Source organism: Thalassophryne amazonica, chromosome 4 (assembly GCF_902500255.1).
Source record: "Thalassophryne amazonica chromosome 4, fThaAma1.1, whole genome shotgun sequence".
Taxonomy (NCBI): Eukaryota; Metazoa; Chordata; class Actinopteri; order Batrachoidiformes; family Batrachoididae; genus Thalassophryne; species Thalassophryne amazonica.
In genome coordinates, this window is record NC_047106.1 from 47682288 (window position 1) to 47705879 (window position 23592).

At 41.1% G+C, this 23592-nt stretch overlaps 2 long non-coding RNA genes across 2 annotated transcripts in view; one reads left to right on the top strand and one right to left on the bottom strand.

Moving 5' to 3' along the window:
• On the bottom strand, window positions 1-16863 carry LOC117509161. Its single transcript, XR_004560280.1, has 3 exons — window positions 16853-16863; window positions 10432-10437; window positions 1-158 (listed from the first exon to the last, which is right to left on the bottom strand). It is a non-coding gene; the product is annotated as an uncharacterized LOC117509161 (long non-coding RNA).
• LOC117509162 overlaps window positions 8907-23592 on the top strand; it is a 25006-nt gene continuing 10320 nt past the window's right edge. Inside the window, exon 1 of the long non-coding RNA XR_004560281.1 lies at window positions 8907-9035. This is a non-coding gene — a long non-coding RNA (uncharacterized LOC117509162). The remainder of the gene's footprint in view (window positions 9036-23592) is intronic.

Consider the following 23592-nt stretch of genomic DNA (forward strand, 5'->3'; position numbering starts at 1 on the left):
GCGTCTCTACATCTGGAGTTGATTCCCGCGAACCGGACTGTGGCAACCCACTGCTCCTACTGGTTGGAATGTGTCTAACTGTAATAAGGATGGGTTAAATGCAGAGGACAAATTTCATTGTGTATATGTACAATTACAATAAAGACCCTTCTTCATCACTCATCAGACATTCGCTTAACTGCCAACATACTCTTAACTTGTTCTGCCTTTAAAATGAACCCACAACCATTTCTCTTCCTATCCTCACCAACTTTAACTAGTGATGACTTCATGACTTTCTTTGCTAACAAAATTTTGACTATTAGAGAAAAAATTACTCATAACCATCCCAAAGATGTATCGTTATCTTTGGCTGCTTTCAGTGATGCCGGTATTTGGTTAGACTCTTTCTCTCCGATTGTTCTGCCTGAGTTATTTTCATTAGTTACTTCATCCAAACCATCAACATGCTTATTAGACCCCATTCCTGCCAGGCTGCTCAAGGAAGTCCTACCATTATTTAATGCTTCAATCTTAAATATGATCAATCTATCTTTGTTAGTTGGTTATGTACCACAGGCCTTTAAGGTGGCAGTAATTAAACCATTACTTAAAAAGCCATCACTTGACCCAGCTATCTTAGCTAATTATAGGCCAATCTCCAACCTTCCTTTTCTCTCAAAGATTCTTGAGAGGGTAGTTGTAAACAGCTAACTGATCACCTGCAGAGGAATGGTCTATTTGAAGAGTTTCAGTCAGGTTTTAGAATTCATCATAGTACAGAAACAGCATTAGTGAAGGTTACAAATGATCTTCTTATGGCTTCGGACAGTGGACTTATCTCTGTGCTTGTTCTGTTGGACCTCAGTGCTGCTTTTGATACTGTTGACCATAAAATTTTATTACAGAGATTAGAGCATGTCATAGGTATTAAAGGCACTGCGCTGCGGTGGTTTGAATCATATTTGTCTAATAGATTACAGTTTGTTCATGTAAATGGGGAATCTTCTTCACAGACTAAAGTTAATTATGGAGTTCCACAAGGTTCTGTGCTAGGACCAATTTTATTCACTTTATACATGCTTCCCTTGGGCAGTATTATTAGACGGTATTGCTTAAATTTTCATTGTTACGCAGATGATACCCAGCTTTATCTATCCATGAAGCCAGAGGATACACACCAATTAGCTAAACTGCAGGATTGTCTTACAGACATAAAGACATGGATGACCTCTAATTTCCTGCTTTTAAACTCAGATAAAACTGAAGTTATTGTACTTGGCCCCACAAATCTTAGAAGCATGGTGTCTAACCAGATCGTTACTCTGGATGGCATTTCCCTGATCTCTAGTAATACTGTGAGAAATCTTGGAGTTATTTTTGATCAGGATATGTCATTCAAAGCGCATATTAAACAAATATGTAGGACTGCCTTTTTGCATTTACGCAATATCTCTAAAATCAGAAAGGTCTTGTCTCAGAGTGATGCTGAAAAACTAATTCATGCATTTATTTCCTCTAGGCTGGACTATTGTAATTCATTATTATCAGGTTGTCCTAAAAGTTCCCTAAAAAGCCTTCAGTTGGTTCAGAATGCTGCAGCTAGAGTACTGACGGGGACTAGCAGGAGAGAGCATATCTCACCCGTGTTGGCCTCTCTTCATTGGCTTCCTGTTAATTCTAGAATAGAATTTAAAATTCTTCTTCTTACTTATAAGGTTTTAAATAATCAGGTCCCATCTTATCTTAGAGACCTCGTAGTACCATATTACCCCATTAGAGCGCTTCGCTCTCAGACTGCGGGCTTACTTGTGGTTCCTAGGGTTTGTAAGAGTAGAATGGGAGGCAGAGCCTTCAGCTTTCAGGCTCCTCTCCTGTGGAACCAGCTCCCAATTCAGATCAGGGAGACAGATACCCTCTCTACTTTTAAGATTAGGCTTAAAGCTTTCCTTTTCGCTAAGGCTTATAGTTAGGGCTGGATCGGGTGACCCTGGACCATCCCTTGGTTATGTTGCTTTAGACGTAGACTGTGGGGGGTTCCCATGATGCACTGTTTCTTTCTTTTTTTGCTCCGTATGCATCACTCTGCATTTAATCATTAGTGATCGATCTCTGCCCCCCTTCTCTGCATGTCTTTTTCCTGGTTCTTTCCCTCAGCCCCAACCAGTCTCAGCAGAAGACTGCCCCTCCCTGAGCCTGGTTCTGCTGGAGGTTTCTTCCTGTTAAAAGGGAGTTTTTCCTTCCCACTGTGGCCAAGTGCTTGCTCATAGGGGGTCGTTTTGACCGTTGGGGTTTTTCATGGTTATTGTATGGCCTTGCCTTGCAATATGGAGCGCCTTGGGGCAACTGTTTGTTGTGATTTGGCGCTATATAAGAAAAAAGTTGATTGATTGATTGATGATACAACAACTTGAACCCTCTGCCGATGTTCCTGCTCCTACTTCACTTCCACTCGGTCTCTTGTACATGCAATATGTCTACCTTTCTCCTCTCCATCATATCGGACAGCTCTCTCCGTTTACCAGTCATACTGCCAACACTCAAAGTCCCGACTCTCACGTCCATCCTTCTAGTTTTCCTCTTTTCCAGCTGTGTGTGGACATGTTCTCCTCCTCTTCTTCTTCTTCTTCGCACAGCAGTAGCCCAGTTTACGCCAGCACCCCGTTGAGCAACAGCACCGGTTGCGGCCTTTGTTAACCCGGGCCTCAATCAATCTGGTATGGAAATTTGATTTGTACTCTGCATCTTTAATTCTTTGGCACGTTTTACACCGGATGCCCTTCTTGATGCAACCCTCCTCATTTATCCGTGCTTGGGACCGGCATGCAGTGTACTGGTTGCACACTCATTGGGCCTCATGTATCAATGTTGCGCACTTGTGGCGTAAACTTGAAATACACCAAAGTCGCCATGACATGTATCAAGCAGTGCGCACCTGCCCATTTCTGGCGTACGCCTGACGTGATCTTGATAAATGCGGCGGGTGGAAACAATCGTAATTATAATAAACACGCCCATAAATATTCAGACTCCGCTTCAGACACACCCCCATTTTACAACATGGAAGCCAGGAAGACGGCAATGAAAAAGAACACCAATCACGACGCGTGCCAATAGAGCGTCAAAAGCGGCTGTCGTATCAATTGTTTTGTAGTGTATAATCAATAAAGTGTTACAGTGGTCCCTCATTAATCGCTGGAGTTACGTTCTAAAAAATAGCCCGTAATACGCGAAACCGCGACGTAGTCAGCGTTATTTTTTACAATTATTCTAGACGTTTCAAAGCTGTAAAACCCCTCACTACACAGTTTATACACTTTCTCAATCAGGCATGAACATTTTCTCACTTTTCTCTCGTGTGTAAACACTCTCAAAGTTCAAACCTTAGTAGGAAAATAATACCAAACTGTTTTCAGGCCCAAACATTTGTTTGAGAAATAAAAATAGAACGTTTTCCTATAAATAATTATGATGGCATTTAGAACTAACAAATTAATTTTAACGATCAACGAACGAGGTCGGACACATAAGAAATTATTAATAGTGACTCACCAGTATTTCACAGATCGGGCCTCTGCGTCCTGACGCCGCGCCTTTTTCCACTCACACCTGGCTGCAGCAGGTGTTTGTTTCCGTGTGACAAACACAGTTATGAGTAGTTGTTGGCGCTCTTTTCTCTTCTGGGCAACAAGATTCTTATAAACAGATACGCAGAACACAGAACACTGTAAAAAAAAAAAAAGGATGCAAAATTGGACTAAATACTCCGCGAGACTCCGAGGCCACGACAGGTGAACGGCGTTATAGCGAGGGACCACTGTATTCTCTTTTCACATGTCAATAATTCTTGACATGTGGATATTTGCTTGCTCAATTAATAAGACATGCCTAATCTGTCAGATTTCTTTATTTTTTAAATGTATTTCTGTATTTATTTTATTGTGACAACTGAATGGAGATGACAAAACCTGGTTGCAGCACGGGCGAATTAAGGGAATGACGGAACTACAGTTGTAATTATCAATTCCATTTTCCATAACGATCACACCACATGAAGTTAAGCTCAGTGCTGCTCTGGCTCCAGGCTCGAAGTCTGGAGAAAAGGGCGAGCAGCGCTTTCTTTGCAGTCAGCGCTGTGACCACAGATCATGCTCCATAACAATCCCGCAAAGGCGGGATTTGTATTGATTATTATGTAGTATAATCAGGAAAGTGTTATTTATGTAACATATGCATTGATTTGTATAATGGCACTGTTTATCATGTTGATCATCTTCATTTTTATGTGGATTCCAGCGCTGGTTCATTTTGGTGTATAATTTACGCCACCTCTTGACCTGGTGTATATTTTCAGCGCAGCGTACGCCAAGGACCACATTGATAAATGCCAAGTAGCGCAGCCGTTTTGGCGTACACCCCATATATGCTCAAATATCGCCGTACGCAACGTTGATACATGAGGCCCAATGTGTGGGAAAAAAAATGGCAGCTGTAAGAGTAATTCTGAACCTGAAATTTTTGTAACTTTTATAATTTACAAAAGCTTTACACAGTAAAATTTACTGGTTCTGTAAATATATTTGTATATTTGAATGTTAACTGACATTTTTTTTTACAGTAAAAACAATGGTTTGTTTATTTGTTGGTATTGTTTGTTTGTTTTTGTCTTGTGTACTTGAGGATGTTGCCAGGCGGGAAGTTGGGAATTAAACATAACCACGAAAGCAGACTTTGGACAGTGAGGTGGAACAATGACTGTTTGTGAGCCAACGAACACATGATGCTCGTGGACAGAGTGTTCCCATGTGCAGTATGGGGAGTGCAGGTTAGGAGTACTGTGAGTAATTGAGTGGCTTGTTTTTCATCCCAAAAAGAGGAAAGTGAGTAGCAATTAGAAAAAGGGAGGAACAGGCATATTACACACACACACAGACTCGGGCCAGACTCGGGTTATGCACACACTGAGTGATGATAGGTCTAAATTCATAAAAACAAGTTGATTAATTGCCGAACATTTCATTTAGAGTTCGACATGTTACAGAAATTTGTGCCTCAAGCTAGCTTCTGTTCTCAACCACAAAAACAAAACTTGCCCACATTTCATAAAAATATGACGCTTACTCAGACACACACACATGCACACACCATGCTTGTCCACACAACCCAGAGTGGCGCCGTCCAGGCTCTGGTGGAACAGGTAGTGTCGCCAGTAGCTCAGTGTGCAGTCCTCTGGGGGCCAGTACAGTGAATGTCCCCCCTCAGCCAGGAACCTGCCCACAAAGACAGGAAGTGGAACCCTTCCACCTGATACCACAGCTCCACTGGGCCCAGAGGGGAAAACATTTCAGCAGGATACCAATGATGGATTAGCTGCTATTCCCAAAAACTGTTTACCTAGGCATGCACAGGCGGTAAGCAGCTTGCGCCGCATACAATGGAGTCAAAGAAGGCAGAGTGAGTGCAGCAAATAAGGCCATGTTTCAGGAGCAAAGTAACAGGTGAAACAGTACAACAGGAGTGTGAGGTTTTGGAGTCATTACTCGTTGTGTGTTGTCAAAGGAGCGTAACCCTTTCATCTGTTCGAGCCAAACAGCATGTCTCACTTTAGGGACAGCCTGGCTACTTCTCTTTTCTTTGATGCAGTTCCAGTCCAGCAAACAACCTCGCTGTTTGCAGTACACTGCATCCTTTCATCAGAAAGCAGCATGCTGGGTGAAAATGATGGGTGTGGTCAGCCATTTCACGTGTTAAAGCTTGCTCGGTGCACCAAGGCTCTTGTATGGAGAGGGTGGTGACTGGTGCAGTGCTGAGGGGTGGTCCACAAAACAGCGGCTTCCAGGTCCAAACCCGATGTAGCTTGTGTGTGTGGGTAAATGGAACTATGAAGCTAACAGGCTATAAAGCTAACTGACAAGCTAAAATGCAGTATGGTGAAGTTAATGTGACACAAAACTAACTGAGCATGAGGCTAACTGAATGTAAAGTTAACAAAATTTATTCAAAAATGAACTGCAGTAAATGTCATATAAAGTTAAATGCCCCATTGCATTCTTCAACTTTGCAGAAACACAGAAGGGACATGAAAACACTTTTCTGTGTAATTGCTTCAGCCTCCCTTGTGCATTGTTGTTGTCTTCGGTGCAGATGTGGCACTAAAGATGATGTCACATTTCCACAGATTTTCCCAGTTTATGGATGTATATGGTGGATTGGAGCGGAGTTTGCTCACTGGGGGGAGGGGATTTCCTCACTCTTCGTGCACAAAGACATCAAACAACTCAAAGAGAGAGAGAGAGAGATATATATTGTGGACAAAATGAGCTAAATATTAAAGTACTCATTGTCCACACTCTTCAGTTTGGCTCTATCTTGTGTGCGTGTGTGTCTGTGTGCGTGTGCATTTCTCTGTCATTCATACGAGCGGCGTCAGCTAAATTGGCAGAAAAAATTACATCATTGGATAGATAATTAGCACCTTTCATTGGACTTTCTATGGCTGGAAAATAACAGAGCCATAAAAAATAGAGATTTAAAAAAAAAAAAAATTGCAGGGGCTGAATAAAGTTACTTAATTGTTGTCCGGTTCCGAAATCTTACTTTGTTCTCCGGTTGCCAAACTCATGGAAAAAAGGACAAAGCTGATGGCGAATCCACACAAACATAATGTACCTATTTTTATATTAAAACATTCCAGGCAGAGGCAATTTCTCTAAGACTGCAAGGGAAGCTCAGCTTCCCCTAAAATGTCAAAATATTAAGTGGTCAAATATGTACAGTTTGTTAACATTTCATTGACTATAAATATATTAGAACACATTCATTTTGAAGATTTCATTCAGAATCAGCTACTTATCACAAATTGATTGACTCTATTTTGTTAACTTCTCATAAATCTTTTTTCTCATACAGTCTGTAGTCAATGCATTTTCCTGTAGAAGTAACTTCAATGGGGCTGCCTGGAAAGGTTTACTGCTTTGTCCTTTAGTAAATAACAATCCATAAATGGACTGCATTTATATAGCGCTTTTCCATCTGCATCAGAAGCTCAAAGCGCTTTACAATTATGCCTCACATTACCAATTCACACACATGCACACACCGATGTCAAAGTGCTGCCATGCAAGGTTCTCATTACGCCACAGGAGCATCTTGGGGACTCAGGACCTTGCCCAAGGGCTCTTTGATTTTCTAGTCTGGCTGGGTTTTGAACCGAGGATCCTCTGGTCTGAAGCCCAACACGTAAACCACTACATTTCCTCAAAACATACACTGCAATACTGGTTCATTGTTTATTATGCCGTTTGGCAAATATTGCTATTTTTCTGAAAGCCACTTGCAGTTATGCTGTTGCACTATTTTAATTTTATGCACCAACTCTCTCCTCTCTGCTCAACAACCGGAACCGCTTCTTTGCACGCTTTGAAGCACTGAACACCACACAGCCACAGAAGACCCCACCCCCTCCCCATGACCAGACCCTGTGCCTCTCTGCCGCCAGCGTGAAGAAAACACTGGTGGCCATCAACACCCGCAAAGCAACAGGTCTGGACAACATCCCTGGTCGCGTGCTGAAGGACTGAGCAGAGGAGCTTAAGAATGTCTTCACAGACGTCTTTAACACTTCCCTGAAGCAAGCTGTTGTTCCATCATGCTTCAAAGCTGCTACCATCATACCTGTGCCAAAAAAATCAGCTCCATCCTGCTTCAGTGACTACCGTCCGGTGGCACTGACACCCATCATCATGAAGTGCTTTGAACGGTTAGTCATGTGACACATCAAACCCAAATCCTAGACTCCTCCCAGTTCGCATACAGAGCCAAGCGATCTACAGAGGATGCAATCTGCCCAGCCCTGCACCCAGCCCTCACCCATCTGGACAAGAAGGACTTATATGTGAGAATACTGTTCAACACCATAATACCTCAACAGCTCATCTGCAAACTGGACACACTGGGGCTCAGCACCTCCCTTTGCAACTGGCTGTTGGACTTCCTCACCCAGAGGCTACAAGCAGTCTGTGTTGGCAACAACACCTCGAGCAGCATTGTATTGAACACAGGGGTTCCCCAAGGCTGCATGCTCAGTCCACTGCTCTTCACATTACTGACACATGACTGCACAACAACCCACCGCACAAACCACATAGTGAAGTTTGCGGATGACACAACTCTGGTGGGCCTCATCACCAAGGGTGATGAGACTCACTGCAAGGGAGAGGTCAACCTTCTGACCACGTGGTGCAGAAACAGCAACCTCCTGCTGAATGTCAGCAAGACCAAGGAGATTGTTGTTGACTTCTGGAAAGGTCACACCCAACACCTGCCACTGACCATCGAGGGTGCTGCTGTGGAGAGAGTGAGCAGCACTAAATTCCTCGGGGTGCACATCAGTGAGGACCTGTCCTGGACCACCAGCACTGCATCACTGGCAAAGAAGGCCCAGCGGCGTCTCTGCTTCCTGCAAAAACTCAAGCGGGCAAGTGCTCCATCAACCATCATGAGCACTTTCTACCGTGGCACCATTGAGAGCATCCTCTCCAGCTGCATCACTGTGTGGGGTGGAAGCTGCACTGACTACAACAGGAAAGCCCTGCAGCGCATAGTGAATGCAGCTGGAAGGATCATTGGTGCCCCACTCCCCTCTCTGTAAGACATATACACCACCCACCTCACCCGCAAAGCAACCACAATTGTGGGCGATGCAAGCCACCTCGCACACAACCTGTTCAGCACTCTGCCCTCCGGGAAGAGGTACAGGAGCCTCCGTTCCCGCACCACCAGACTCACAAAGAGCTTCATCCACCAGGCTGTGAAATTATTGAACTCTCTCCCCCCAGCTCCACCCAGGCTTTCAAGAAGCTTATATATATATATATATATATATATATATATATATATATATATATATATATATATATATATGGGTGATTCTTAGATTATGTCCTTTGATCATATTGTATGAAAAACAGAAAAAAGGGGAAATTTCACACTTTTATAGTTATCTTTACAATGAAATTGTATTAAGAAATTTGTTCACGTTATTATTATAAAATCACGTTATTATCATTACTATCAATGTCACTACACACATTTTATGGTCAGACAAGACAAAGACTGATGTATTTGGCCACAATGGCAAGAGGTATGTTTGGAAGAGTAAAGGCAAGGCTTCAAACCTAAGAACACAGTACCAACTGGCAAGCATGGTGGTGGTATTGTCACGCTCTGGGGCTGTTTTTCTACAAGTGGTACTGGTGCATTGCACAAAGTGGATGGAATAATGAAGGAGGGCTACCTCGAGATTCTTCAACATCACCTCAAATCAACAGCTAGACAGGGGAAACCTGGCCACAATGTTCTAACAGGACAATGATCCCAAACACATTAAAAGTGGTTGTGGGTTGAACAAAGCAGGCTAACATTAAAATTCAGGAATGGCCTTCTCAAAGCCCCGACTTAAACCCTATTGAAAATGTGTGTACTATGTTTAAAAGCCAGATCTGTGCCAGGAAACCAACCAATTTAAATGAACACTACCAATTCTGCCAAGAAAGGTGGTCATATATCGAGCCAGGATTATGCCAGAAGCATGTTGATGGCTACCAAAAGTGTCAGGTCAAGGTGCAGCTTACTAAGGGACATTTAACTAAATATTAGTGGGGGTGTATGTATACATTTGCGCCTGTATGTATAATTTTGACTTTGTGTGGATTAGAGAAGATCCAAAATAAATTCAGACTTGTGCACCCAAATCTTCTGTTGTTGTTGTTGCGAAGTCATTAATGGTGGATGATGCAGAATCATTTCATCTTGACAAAAGAACAGTTCAAAGAAGTCATTAAAAGCACAAAATAACCATGACCATATAATAACCATATATATGCCAGTTTGATGTTTAACGCTTTAAGTGGTTACTGGGATGATAGCTGTAATTACATGTGTTCCCTCACGAGGGCGAAGCTACTGAATACTGTGTTAAGAAATATAAGCAGAAGAAGAAGAAACAGCAAGCTGTGTAACGCTAGCAACTGCAGGTTTGGTGATTAAAACGGCCGCCGTTTTTCTCTTTTCTGCAAATATATGTACTTATGTCTCCATATACATTTCTACATGCTTTACTTTTTCTTGTTGCCCCCTTTTTAATATTATTATATTTAAGTAAATATAGGAGGAGTGGGGTACAATTAGTTATACCTAACAGCTAACGTTAGCTTATCTAGCCGGCCTTAGCAACGTTCATCGTAGCTTACAAAATAGTTAGTTCCTTTGTGTTTGATAACAATCTTCTCCTGTGATGTTTTATCCTTCTTATGTCTTATTATTTATTATCTTATATATACCTTTTTTCTTGAGCTGCTTGGGTGGGTAGGGAGAGTCCCCAAGGGATAAAAGAGTTTTTTAACCTACCATCCCTGGTTCTCAAGACCAGGCACCTAAGTGGCTCTACTCTACTCTTTTCTACTCTCCTATTTTACTCTTCCTTTTTAGAAATTTAGAGATACCTTTGTATACTGGCATAGTTCCACCTTAGAATTGGAATACAATATATAAGATATACCTTACTGAATTTTCATGACATTTGTGCCCGAGTGCATGTAAACCTCCAACTACAACTGTAACTTTAAGTAAACTCAAAGTAACTCAGATGGAAGCAGAGAGGACGAGCACCCGCAACAACATAAAACATCACTCACCACAATGTTGTAACTTCTCCTTTTTTTCCTGCCAGCTTGCACAATTGCCTACAGTTCACATGGAAAATAAGTACAGCTTTCCACATGAACAGATTTGTCATGATTTTCCCGTCACTGTAGCAATTTTGGTTAATCAGAAAAGAAGGAGGTTAATAATGTCCTGTCTGTCCTTGCACTTTCTCTTAGCAACAGTCTGTGCAGTAGCCATGTTGTCAAGCGGCTGTAATGCAAGTCGCCTTGGAGTTATACAGAAGCCCATGTTAAAATGTCCAACTGTATGGTAGAAATGAACATGTTCACAGGCCAGTATAAAAAACGATTTTGGTCGCTATAGCTAGTTTCTCTGTTCATGACAACTGTACAAGGTGTGTGTGTGTTTTAATAACTTGGCAGTTTAAGCTATTCTATGCCATAATGAATATTTAGGGTAATATATTAATTACAGTGGTCAACGGTAGGCAACTTTTCACTCCGTCAGCAAATGCCGTGCTAATCATCAAAGTGGTCATCACACATATAGCAGGAAGCTAATGGCACCCTGTTCTCTTGAAGATTAGATATTTTTCTTTTTATTTCTTTCGTTATTTACTTTTGGGCTTTTTTTGGGGGGGGGGGGGGGGACATGTGGGGACTCAAACATGTTTCTGTTTTATTGAACTATTTGCAAACTGTCTGGTTTGTGGGATTTGCTAGATAGCATTTTTGGTAGCTAGGAAAGATCAAAACATCTGTAGCTCTTCAACTATTTGCAAACTGCCCGGTTTGTGGGATTTGCGAGATAGCATTTTTGGTAGCTAGGAAAGGTCAAAACGTCTGTAGATCTTCAACTATTTACAAACTGTCCGGTTTGTGGGATTTGCTAGATAGCATTTTTGGTAGCTAGGAAAGGTCAAAACGTCTGTAGAGCTTCAACTATTTGCAAACTGTCCGGTTTGTGGGATTTGCTAGATAGCATTTTTGGTAGCTAGGAAAGGTCAAAACGTCTGTAGAGCTTCAACTATTTGCAAACTGTCCGGTTTGTGGGATTTGCTAGATAGCATTTTTGGTAGCTAAGAAAGATCAAAACGTCTCTAGATCTTCAACTATTTGCAAACTGTCCGGTTTGTGGGATTTGCGAGATAGCATTTTTTGTAGCTAGGAAAGGTCAAAACGTCTCTAGATCTTCAACTATTTGCAAAGTGTCCGGTTTGTGGGATTTGCGAGATAGCATTTTTGGTAGCCAGGAAAGGTCAAAACATCTGTAGCTCTTCAACTATTTGCAAACTGTCCGGTGTGTGGGATTTGCTAGATAGCATTTTTGGTAGCTAGGCAAGGTCAAAACGTCTGTAGCTCTTCAACTATTTGCAAACTGTCCGGTGTGTGGGATTTGCTAGATAGCATTTTTGGTAGCTAGGCAAGGTCAAAACGTCTGTAGCGCTTCAACTATTTGCAAACTGTCCGGTTTGTGGGATTTGCTATATAGCGTTTTTGGTAGCTAGGAAAGATCAAAATGTCTGTAGATCTTCAACTATTTGCAAACTGTCCGGTTTGTGGGATTTGCTCAATAGCATTTTTGGTAGCTATCAAGATCAAAACATCTCTAGATCTTCAACTATTTGCAAACTGTCCAGTTTGTGGGATTTGCTAGATAGCATTTTTGGTAGCTAGGAAACATCAAAACGTCTGTAGATCTTCAACTATTTGCAAACTGTCCAGTGTGTGGGATTTGCAAGATAACATTTTTGGTAGCTAGGAAAGGTCAAAACGTCTGTAGAGCTTCAACTATTTGCAAACTGTCCGGTTTGTGGGATTTGCTCGATACCATTTTTGGTAGCTAGGAAAGATCAAAACATCTGTAGATCTTCAACTATTTGCAAACTGTGTGGTTTGTGGGATTTGCTAGATAGCATTTTTGGTAGCTAGGAAAGATCAAAACATCTGTAGATCTTCAACTATTTGCAAACTGTCCAGTGTGTGGGATTTGCAAGATAACATTTTTGGTAGCTAGGAAAGGTCAAAACGTCTGTAGAGCTTCAACTATTTGCAAACTGTCCGGTTTGTGGAATTTGCTAGATAGCATTTGTGGTAGCTAGGAAAGATGAAAATGTCTGTAGATCTTCAACTATTTGCAAACTGTCCGGTTTGTGGGATTTGCTAGATAGCATTTTTGGTAGCTAGGAAAGATCAAAACGTCTGTAGATCTTCAACTGTTTGCAAAGTGTCCGGTTTGTGGGATTTGCGAGATAGCATTTGTGGTAGCTAGGAAAGGTCAAAACATCTGTAGAGCTTCAACTATTTGCAAACTGTCCGGTTTGTGGGATTTGCTAGATAGCATTTTTAGTAGCTAGGAAAGGTCAAAATGTCTGTAGATCTTCAACTATTTGCAAACTGTCCGGTTTGTGGGATTTGCTAGATAGCATTTTTGGTAGCTAGGAAAGATCAAAACGTCTGTAGATCTTCAACTCTTTGCAAACTGTCCGGTTTGTGGGATTTGCTAGATAGCATTTTTGGTAGCTAGGAAAGGTCAAAACGTCTGTAGAGCTTCAACTATTTGCAAACTGTCCGGTTTGTGGGATTTGCTAGATAGCATTTTTGGTAGCTAGGAAAGGTCAAAACGTCTGTAGAGCTTCAACTATTTGCAAACTGTCCGGTTTGTGGGATTTGCTAGATAGCATTTTTGGTAGCTAGGAAAGGTCAAAACGTCTGTAGATCTTCAACTGTTTGCAAACTGCCTGGTTTGTGGGATTTGCGAGATAACATTTTTGGTAGCTAGGCAAGGTCAAAACGTCTGTAGCTCTTCAACTATTTGCAAACTGTCCGGTGTGTGGGATTTGCTAGATAGCATTTTTGGTAGCTAGGCAAGGTCAAAACGTCTGTAGAGCTTCAACTATTTGCAAACTGTCCGGTTTGTGGGATTTGCTATATAGCGTTTTTGGTAGCTAGGAAAGATCAAAATGTGTGTAGATCTTCAACTATTTGCAAACTGTCCGGTTTGTGGGATTTGCTCGATAGCATTTTTGGTAGCTATCAAGATCAAAACATCTCTAGATCTTCAACTATTTGCAAACTGTCCAGTTTGTGGGATTTGCTAGATAGCATTTTTGGTAGCTAGGAAACATCAAAACGTCTGTAGATCTTCAACTATTTGCAAACTGTCCAGTGTGTGGGATTTGCAAGATAACATTTTTGGTAGCTAGGAAAGGTCAAAACGTCTGTAGAGCTTCAACTATTTGCAAACTGTCCGGTTTGTGGGATTTGCTCGATACCATTTTTGGTAGCTAGGAAAGATCAAAACATCTGTAGATCTTCAACTATTTGCAAACTGTGTGGTTTGTGGGATTTGCTAGATAGCATTTTTGGTAGCTAGGAAAGATCAAAACATCTGTAGATCTTCAACTATTTGCAAACTGTCCAGTGTGTGGGATTTGCAAGATAACATTTTTGGTAGCTAGGAAAGGTCAAAACGTCTGTAGAGCTTCAACTATTTGCAAACTGTCCGGTTTGTGGAATTTGCTAGATAGCATTTGTGGTAGCTAGGAAAGATGAAATGTCTGTAGATCTTCAACTATTTGCAAACTGTCCGGTTTGTGGGATTTGCTAGATAGCATTTTTGGTAGCTAGGAAAGATCAAAACGTCTGTAGATCTTCAACTGTTTGCAAAGTGTCCGGTTTGTGGGATTTGCGAGATAGCATTTGTGGTAGCTAGGAAAGGTCAAAACATCTGTAGAGCTTCAACTATTTGCAAACTGTCCGGTTTGTGGGATTTGCTAGATAGCATTTTTAGTAGCTAGGAAAGGTCAAAATGTCTGTAGATCTTCAACTATTTGCAAACTGTCCGGTTTGTGGGATTTGCTAGATAGCATTTTTGGTAGCTAGGAAAGATCAAAACGTCTGTAGATCTTCAACTCTTTGCAAACTGTCCGGTTTGTGGGATTTGCTAGATAGCATTTTTGGTAGCTAGGAAAGGTCAAAACGTCTGTAGAGCTTCAACTATTTGCAAACTGTCCGGTTTGTGGGATTTGCTAGATAGCATTTTTGGTAGCTAGGAAAGGTCAAAACGTCTGTAGATCTTCAACTGTTTGCAAACTGCCTGGTTTGTGGGATTTGCGAGATAACATTTTTGGTAGCTAGGAAAGGTCAAAACGTCTGTAGAGCTTCAACTATTTGCAAACTGTCCGGTTTGTGGGATTTGCTAGATAGCATTTTTGGTAGCTAGGAAAGGTCAAAACGTCTGTAGATCTTCAACTGTTTGCAAACTGTCCGGTTTGTGGGATTTGCGAGATAGCATTTTTAGTAGCTAGGAAAGGTCAAAATGTCTGTAGATCTTCAACTATTTGCAAACTGTCCGGTTTGTGGGATTTGCGAGATAGCATTTTTAGTAGCTAGGAAAGATCAAAACGTCTGTAGATCTTCAACTCTTTGCAAACTGTCCGGTTTGTGGGATTTGCTAGATAACATTTTTGGTAGCTAGGAAAGATCAAAACGTCTGTAGATCTTCAACTCTTTGCAAACTGTCCGGTTTGTGGGATTTGCTAGATAGCATTTTTGGTAGCTAGGAAAGGTCAAAACGTCTGTAGAGCTTCAACTATTTGCAAACTGTCCGGTTTCTGGGATTTGCTAGATAGCATTTTTGGTAGCTAGGAAAGGTCAAAACGTCTGTAGATCTTCAACTATTTGCAAACTGCCCGGTTTGTGGGATTTGCGAGATAACATTTTTGGTAGCTAGGAAAGGTCAAAACGTCTGTAGAGCTTCAACTATTTGCAAACTGTCTGGTTTGTGGGATTTGCTAGATAGCATTTTTGGTAGCTAGGAAAGGTCAAAACGTCTGTAGAGCTTCAACTGTTTGCAAACTGTCCGGTTTATGGGATTTGCTAGATAGCATTTTTGGTAGCTAGGAAAGGTCAAAACGTCTGTAGATCTTCAACTGTTTGCAAACTGTCCGGTTTGTGGGATTTGCGAGATAGCATTTTTAGTAGCTAGGAAAGGTCAAAATGTCTGTAGATCTTCAACTATTTGCAAAGTGTCCGGTTTGTGGGATTTGCGAGATAGCATTTTTAGTAGCTAGGAAAGGTCAAAATGTCTGTAGATCTTCAACTATTTGCAAACTGTCCGGTTTGTGGGATTTGCTAGATAGCATTTTTGGCAGCTAGGAAAGATCAAAACGTCTGTAGATCTTCAACTATTTGCAAACTGTCCGGTTTGTGGGATTTGCTAGATAGCATTTTTGGTAGCTAGGAAAGATCAAAACGTCTGTAGATCTTCAACTATTTGCAAACTGCCTGGTTTGTGGGATTTGCGAGATAACATTTTTGGTAGCTAGGAAAGGTCAAAACGTCTGTAGAGCTTCAACTATTTGCAAACTGTCCGGTTTGTGGGATTTGCTAGATAGCATTTTTAGTAGCTAGGAAAGGTCAAAACGTCTGTAGAGCTTCAACTATTTGCAAACTGTCCGGTTTGTGGGATTTGCTAGATAGCATTTTTGGTAGCTAAGAAAGGTCAAAACGTCTGTAGATCTTCAACTATTTGCAAATTGTCCGGTTTGTGGGATTTGCTAGATAGCATTTTTGGTAGCTAGGAAAGATCAAAATGTCTGTAGATCTTCAACTATTTGCAAACTGTCCGGTTTGTGGGATTTGCTAGATAGCATTTTTGGTATCTAGGAAAGGTCAAAGCATCTGTAGATCTAGTGTCTAAGCTGCTAAATTGGTAACACTGCATGTTCCACCTCTTTGCTCATTTCTGAGTTGGCACTGACAAGATGGCGACATACAAAGCCGCCCCATTTGAGTTCGACTGTACACAAAGAAGAAAGTTATATGTCTAACCTGCTTCTTTGAGTCTGTGCACGCCTGGTGATGGATGACTGCGTGAATCAGCCCTTGATAGAGGAAAGAGACAGTAATGACCAAATTCAATTAGCTAAGCTCAGCGCATCTGTGCCGACCGATGCCTCCGGCCCGTCACTTACAGCACACAGAGGTCCATAAATCCTGATTATTTTATCTAACGAGAACTCAGCCCCATCTCAACAAATCAAACAGGTAAGCGCACACGAGGAGGCGCAGCCTCCGTTCAAACTGGAAGAGCGACGTGCACGCTCATTTACATGGCAGCGCGTTCGCTGAAGTAAAGGGCTTAATGAAGTCTCACATGTGAGAAAACATACCAGTGAGTCAGTGCAGACACTGACAGATGGGACAAACGTACAGCAGACCCCAATTAGCTGACCCTTAGCCTAGCTCGCACACTCTTACCGTCTCTCTCACAAATCTCCTCTGTCACATCATCACCCAGAAATGTCTCCTCCTGCTCTAAGAATATCGCTTTGCTTCGCTCGGCAGGTTCTCAGTTTGACCACGTTTCACACATGGTGAACTGCTGGAGAATTTTTGTTTGTAGCTTGGAGAAGCTGTTTCAAATGTCATAATGTGGTTGAAAACCGTTTAAAACATTCCAAACAGTCACTTTGAAGGATATAATGCAAGAATTCCAGCACAGAGCACCAATCTTGTTTTAGGCTACGTTTACATTTCAGTCTGAAGTGACTTTAAATTTTTGTTTTTTTTAAATTGTTCACACTCCTGTTTAGACGTTACCTGCAACTGATCTGACTGTTCTTATAACAGTCACTTCACCAGAGATCAGCTACAAATGAGACACAAAGGGAAGGCTACACTCACATTCCCAGCTGAAGTGATCTGGATCACATTTTCTGTATTCGCCTAACTAGATTAGATACAAAACAGATCCAGGATCAGACATGCAAGACTGAGCAAACCACAAATACCCAAATCTGAGAAAAAGGACATGTTCACATTATTTAGAAAAAAAAAAATTTGAAGCAATTCAGTGCTTACGTGAACACAGTTTTAGTGTTGAAGTGTATAGTGTGGTTGTGGTGTGGTTTCCATACTTTTTTGATCAAACCCACTTTTGGAAGCCAAACATCTATTAAAGCTTTTACATTTTTAAGTCACTACTAAAAAAAATTCAGCCATATTTATCAATTTTATTTTTGAAGCACGCTCTAAAGATGTTTATTTCCACTGTAAAGTTGAAGATTTTAACATGGGCTCCTATGGGGATTGATTCGCTGTTCACTTTTAGAGCCAGTCAAGTGGCCAGTCAATGAACTGCAGGCTTCAACACCTCCACGTTAGTTTCATTTTTGAGCACCGAAGGTTGTCACTTGATTTTGACTGATGTTTGTGTTTTGAATGATTATTTTCTTTCCCTTTCAAAAATTTTGTTCATCTTGCACTGTGCATTTTTTTATCTAAATGCATCTGGATTCAGTAACTTTGGAGGTTGAGAGAATTAATGATTTTTTTTTTTTTGTAGCCGTGCACCAGTGCTATGGCTCCATTCCCCTCTAGGTATGGAAGCAGAGGTCTGTGCTGCACGTGGATAGATAACAGCTATGAAAGGAATGTCACTCTCACACAGCCCCTAACTGGATCATTTCTTATGAATTATGGCGGGTACTGTAGGAGAACCCACTGCGGGAACCACAAATCGTTTTTCGGCGGTGCTTCAAGACTGAACTCGATCTTCTTACTCCCCCGGTCGACACTTGGCTCGTCTGCCCCGAGCTTTTGTCCCTCTAACGAAACCTTTTCACAACGTGAAATCTAATCTCGTATAATGCCTCCAGCTCGTGGCTAAAGCTGCGGTTTCGGAGCGAGGGAGTCCAGGCCGATTCCATGAGGTTAATGTCAAACCATAACCACAACCTCCTTCTCCTTTCTAAATACTGACCACAATGATCCTCTCCTGTCGTCTGTACTGTCAGTCACCGGCCTTCCCTCCCACACTCGCTCTTCTACAGCCACCGTGCTGCCTTTGATGTCATCCTGGTGCACGTTGAAATCTATACTGAGGATTTGCCAGCCAGACCGGGTCAAGTGGACAATGCTCAGGGACAGACAAAAGATCCAACGGACACGGCAAGCCGAGCATCACGGAACGCATTTCACCTCGATATGTCTTTACCACTCTCCCGCTCTCCTCCCCCGCTACATGCACGAAGAGACATGAGTGCATGAGTCAAAGCTGGAGGCAGCATAACAATATCAAAGATGGAGTGAGTTGCGGAAATTGCTGCTCCGCCTCAGTCTGGCGGAATGACATCAGAGGCTTGGATGGTGAAGGGATGTCAAGGCCTGGAGGGTAAGGTGTTGGTGGAAGAAGGTGGGGAGTGGAGGGGGTACTCAGGCTGGCCAGGGAGAGTTAACTCCTATTATTAACAGCCCTGACGTCATGGCATAACATGGGAAAGGGCCCGGGAGGCTTGGAAGTAAGAAGGGAAAGTTTTGGAATACATTTGCATAGATTTGTGCGGTTCGCCTGAACTTTGTGGTTGAGACGTGAACTTAATCTTAGGGTGTGACTCAGAAACAGACAAATGGCTTTATTTAAAAAAAATCCACTGCAACTTCAGTACAAATTACTTGCCATTTTATTCCTGTTGTTTCCAAATTAACACTTTTGGTGTTTGTTGTAACTTTCCATAGATTCAGTTTCATGAGTGCAATTTGGTGAGGGATAGGGGGACATGTCCCCTCCACCTTTTCAACCAGGAGGGACAGAATATGGTATGTCCCCCCCACCTTCTGGCATATATATGTGTACTTCAAACATGCTATGCCAGTCTTATGTGCAAAACCATGTCAGAATAGTATATTTGTTTCTGCAAGTTTGTATTTTTAGCAGCATTGACTTGTTTACAACACCTGTTTCTTGTTTGTCACATTCGGAATTTTCTGGGACTGCATTTGCCCAGATTTGAAACCAAAAATAGTTGCCTCTAGGGACTAGTGTCTACACATAAGTATCAATGGACCATATGCTAATTTACTAAATTCTGAAAGTTAGAAAAGGAAATCAGAAAAGCTCTCTGGGACCTCAGAAAGCCCATCTGCAATTATTACTTGATCTCCAAAATCAGTCTATTCAAGCGAAATTATGTTCAGTATGAGTGTTGTCATTAGTGCCACTTCGAAAATTAAATTCATGAGAAGTAATTTATCCTAAACTTATGATCTGTTGTTTTTTCAAACTTATGCAAAAATAAATCTTGAGAAAAAAAAATACAGTATGCGATAGTTAATAATTAATAACAGCCTGTTCTTTCATATTTATGAATACCACATTGCAGTTTTTTTTAATGAAAACTCAACCTATCATTCTTTTTGAGTTCTACACATGTGGTGATACCTTATTTACACCAGGATATTAATAAAATCAATGTTGGCTATTCTCAGAATAAAGTACTTATATCCACAGTTTCAAATTGCATAAGTCAAATGGTGTCCACTTTATGGTCTTCTCAAAACATTAAAATTACTGTTCTGGATGCTCAGAATGCATTTGAGCTTATCTAGAAATCGTTGGTTTCTGGGGGCCTAAAGCAGACCCCAGACCCCCGGCCTATGGGCTTCGGCCCTGCGGGCCTTGCACTTTGTCCCCCCGATTTCTACTTCTAAATTGAGCCCTTGTTCAGTTTCAATACTTCGACAGTTAAAAAGACCCATTTTTCAACTTAGGCTTTATTTCTAGTCATTTGTGGTCTGGATAAAGAAACTAAATTAATCACTGCAACATGACCATGAGCCAGTAGTCAATTTTTACCTAATCAGTACCACAACAGGGTACTAAATGACACAATCCAGCCTCAGTGTTCCATGACCTACACACAAATGCATGATGGTCATTCCAGAGTGGTAGCAATAACCACGTAAGGGCCAATGAAGAATTACACAGGGGTCCAAATTTAAAAATGCTCCAATCATATTGAAAAGTATACCACACTATTTGTCTGTCTATAAAGATTCTAAAAAGGCATAGTTTGGAATATCTTTGACTGAATGTTATGGAGTTTGGGAATAAAAACTCCAAAATGGTAACAAAGGTCAGTTTCAGTTTGTACAGGGGTTACAAGTTAAAGTTGCTCTAATTTTAGTAAAAAAGTGATGAAAATGACTGCTTGAGCAAATATGAATAGCTGCAAAAGTTTGGACTCTGCTGAATGTTTGGTCTCCAAAGATCAAACAAGGTCAACATCCACTGGATTCTATGACATATGTCACCCCATAACATAACTAAGCATGCCAGATGGTGCAGACTGTTCTTTTAAAAAAAAACTATTAACTTAAACAGTAATTTGCATCACATTTTACCAATATTGGAACAATTTTAGCTTTTGAACCTTGTACAAAATGAAATGGACCTGTCACCATTTTTGCTGTTTTTACCCAATAACAATCAGTCATAGATAACCCAAACTATACCTTTTTGGAATTTTTATGATCAGTCAAATAATATGGAATACCTTTCAATATGATTGGAGCATTTTTAAATTTTGAGACCTGTGTAATTCTTTATTGACCCCTACGTGGCTATTGATCGCCCTGGATGGCTACCATTCATTTTTGTGTAGGCCATGGTACACTGAGGCTGGATTGAAAGTGTTGTTTATTCCCCGTAAGTGGTACTGAAAACTTGCTTGGCCCATAGACTACAGTACTGATTTGGAACACAAACACCATCACAGGCTAACGCACTGTACTGTATAATGTTACTGGTTTGGGGCAGTCTAAAAAACACACAGTAAACTGCTTCTTGTTGCCACAGAACAGGTGAAAATGTCAGAAGTGTTTGGTATCATGGAGAGGATCCCTATGGAGGTAAACGCGTGCACGTTTATGTCAGTGAATGTAAATAAGCTTCATAAGGTGACCATTTATAAAATTAGTTTCCTGGGCCACCAGTCCATTTGGTGGGGCTGTTGTCTACTGAAGCATTACAGCTCGATTACCATAGAGATGACGTATCTGACAAAACAATGTGATAGCAGAAACACCCCAAAACCATATGCACCTCGTGTTTTGTGCCATACCATCCACTCAAACTAGTGGCCATGTTGTTAATAAACAGTACATGCCTAGGAAAGTCTTTAACTTTTTAATGCTCTTTGGACTTAGTCAACGCAAATCTTTACACGACATCAAATTAATAATATAAATTAAAAAATATGAGCCAAACTCATGGAATCATGAGTACTGCCTAGCACGGCACAACTAAATCTTCACTTTTATAGCCGCTTTTCTTCATTCATGGATGGATATATGAACATGTCCAAGTCCCTGAGAATCTTGGAGTTCACTGATATTAATAATTAAGAAATACAAACAGCATGGTACTGGACAGTGACTATCTGGTGCAGGCAGTTTTCAAAAAAACTGAGTGATCGTGCAAGGAGACTACTGAGGGAAGTCACCAAGACACCGTGACAACGCTGAATCTGAATGTGTGCATCGTGGAACGTTTGTCTGTTGCATCACTGGTTACAGCTTCATGGTGTTTTTGGATGTCATATTATAAAAATAACCTAACATCCTTATAAACGTGTCACCCCTGTTAAAAGTTGCACAGTAAGTCAGGGTAAGCAGGAAACCCGAACTAGTTTACTAACATGTTTCTATTGTTTTGATTGAATTAGAATTTTAAATCGGGACAATTAACAAATATTAATTTTCTGATAAAATTTGCCATGCCTACCAGTGTGACACAAAAAGAAGAAGGAAAAAAAAAACATGCAGCAGATAAACTGTGTATCCTTTCATTCACAAGCAAACAGAGCTGTGCTGCCAGGACAAAAAACAAAAAAAGCCCATATAGTGAAAATATAATTCACACAATTCACTCTTGTTATTGCATTTTTTCCCCCAATCAACAGTCTGATCCTGAGCATTCTGGGCGGAAGGCAAGCTAAAGCACTTCTGAAAATGAGTTGTACAGTTACCATCTTGTCAACATCATATTATGTTCCTAATGATGATGACAAGCAGCTTGTCTAGTGTGAGGAAAGCACTCGAGATTTTTACATCCGTATAAATATCCTGACTGTGTGCTCTGCCCTGCAGCGCTGTTGACAAAGTGGATAATAGATGGGAGCAGATGGGCCGAACTGTCTGCAGGATGTCTGTGGAGCAAATCTGCCATCTAGTGGCTGATGAGTGTAACAAATGTCTACTTTGTGATTTTTTTATTTTTTTTTTACTTTAATCTTTCTGTCAAATATAAACACGAAGTACAGAAATCCTGAAGTCACATGCTTTATGTAAAAATACCACAAATGGAAGAAAGTATTACTGCAACATATGACACTGTTAAGACAAAGGGGCATTTATTGAAAATGTACTTTAGTGTGTTAAAAAGGTACCTTAATCAGATTGAGGTTCCTTCAAGCAAAAAATAAAGTGGATCATTATTGGATGTATCACCAACTTGTAGAAATATTTGTAGTGGAATGGTTTAAAAGTGGTGCTACAACTCTTAAAATTAACATCACTCCTGTCTCTCAATGGATCATAGTTAATTCAAGCAAAAAAAAAAAAAAAAGTTTCATCACTATGTCAAAAGTGACATCTTTTTTTTGGTCACAGCGAGCTGGGTGCACACACAGAACTGCTGCGTTTAATGACTCTGTAACACAGGTGAACTGCAACCTGGCGCACGACGCACACCGGCCGGACTGTAACAGGAGTTGCTTTTTTGGACTGCGTTTTAAAAATGTGACATCTTGAACGGATGTTGTGAATTGAAAACTCACACATTAAAGGGATCAAGTGTGGGAGGGCTGGTGGGTTACACCAAAACCATGCCTAAACTTGCACCGTCACCCAGGCGCTACATGGATCATATGCGGAGACACGAGCCATTCAAGGCTGGACAGGGCTCAAATAACAGGTCAGTCGTGGCTCACTACAGGCTGATACCTGGCACATGCAAGGTACTTAGAGGCACATAGAGGCTTCATTATAGAGGGTACGTGATAGATTTATATGTGAATCACTATTTGAATAATCACTGACAAATCCATACGTGGATATGTCATTATTCATGGCTTTATTATTCGGTGGGACCGAGGTTTAATGC